This window comes from Cervus canadensis, chromosome 19, assembly GCF_019320065.1.
Source record: "Cervus canadensis isolate Bull #8, Minnesota chromosome 19, ASM1932006v1, whole genome shotgun sequence".
In the NCBI taxonomy this organism is placed as follows: domain Eukaryota; kingdom Metazoa; phylum Chordata; class Mammalia; order Artiodactyla; family Cervidae; genus Cervus; species Cervus canadensis.
In genome coordinates, this window is record NC_057404.1 from 42,231,032 (window position 1) to 42,232,589 (window position 1,558).

General features: G+C 48.3%; 1 pseudogene; it reads left to right on the top strand.

Moving 5' to 3' along the window:
- Positions 1-230: 230 nt before the first annotated feature.
- Positions 231-722, top strand: LOC122422258 (annotated as a pseudogene).
- The last annotated feature ends 836 nt before the right edge of the window (positions 723-1,558 follow it).

Here is a 1,558-nt window from a genome sequence, read left to right on the forward strand (position 1 = left end):
CAGGACTGCGAGGCCCTGCCGGCGTGTGTCCGCAGCTGGGGAGACAGGCTGGGGCGTCGGGCGCAGGCGCTAGCCGGCTGGGCCGTGAGCCGGCCGTGGCCTTGGCAGCGAGACCTCCCAGAGGCCAGTGGGAGCTCTGCAGACGGAAGCAGAGGCTGCGGTCTGGTCACAGGCAGGGGTAGAAGGCCAGCGAGTCCGCCATCCCACGCGCAGTGGGTGCGGCGGTGGCGATGGATGCCCTAGAGGAAGAGAGCTTCACGCTGTCCTTCTCTTACGCCTCGGATGCAGAATTTGATGCTATGGTTGGATATTTAGAGGACATTATCATGGATGATGAGTTCCAGTTATTACAGAGGAATTTCATGGATAAGTACTACCGGGAGTTTGAAGACACAGAAGAGAATAAGCTAACCTACACGCCTATTTTTAATAAAGACATTTCTTTGGTAGAAAAGCATATAGAAGAACAGCAGTTGGAGCGGATTCCTGGATTTAACATGGAGGCTTTCACTACAACTTTACAGCACCATAAAGATGAAGTGGCTGGTGACATTTCCGACATGCTGCTCACATTTACGGATTTCCTGGCTTTTAAAGAAATGTTTCTGGACTATTGAGCAGAAAAAGAGGGCCGCGGACTGGACTTGAACAGCGTTTTAGTGGTGACTTCACTGTGCAAAGCATCTTCTGTGCCAGCCTCCCAGAACAATCTGCGGCCCTAGGCCCCACCTCCAGGCCGTGGGCTCTTCCTGGACGTCACCAACTCAAAGTTGAGTGGGAAAGGCTTTGGCTAATGATGTCAGAAGAATACATACTGACTCTGTTCTGCAACTTATTAATGTTAAGTATTGATGGGTCAGAAGAAAATTACCTGACCTTCCTGGGACAAGGCGTTCTTGTTTTTGGTAACCCTAGTACTCCTCCCCGAGTAGACCCCTCTCTCAGACTTCGGAGTCTGGCTCCTGCAGCAAACCCAAGTCCAGCATTCCACCTGGGATTCCTGTCCCCAGCATTCATGTCAGGGTGTCTGTGTTGGGAAAATCCATCATCACCAACTTTCTTGGCCCAGCCGGCTTTGCATATCCCATCAGGCTTTTCAGCTCTTTATATGGATCACAGTCCTGCAGCCTCAGTGGGCGTTTTGACTGGGAGTAATTACCTAGGGGTTAACTCAAGCTAGCTGCCCATCTCAAGATTTCTGAAAATCCTACCATCACAGCTAGTAGGAATCAACTTACCGAGATTTCCTTTACCTAAAAGCTAATATGAAAATGAATTCCTAGTCTTACATGTTCTGTCTTTGTGTCACTGTCTTCTAGAGGTCCAGATGTTGTCCCATTGTTTCTATAACCCTAGTTCACATGTTTTGAAAAAAATATTTTTGTAGGTGAATACTCAGGCCAACCTAGTGGATACAGTCTTGAAACTTCCGTGATTACCCACTTCAAGATCAAAGTATTATATGCTGTGTGCTTTTTAGCTGTTAGTGTTGTGAAAGCTAAAATGCTTTCTACCTTGGTGGTCCATTTCACTGGGTGCCAATGAATGTATGCTGGAA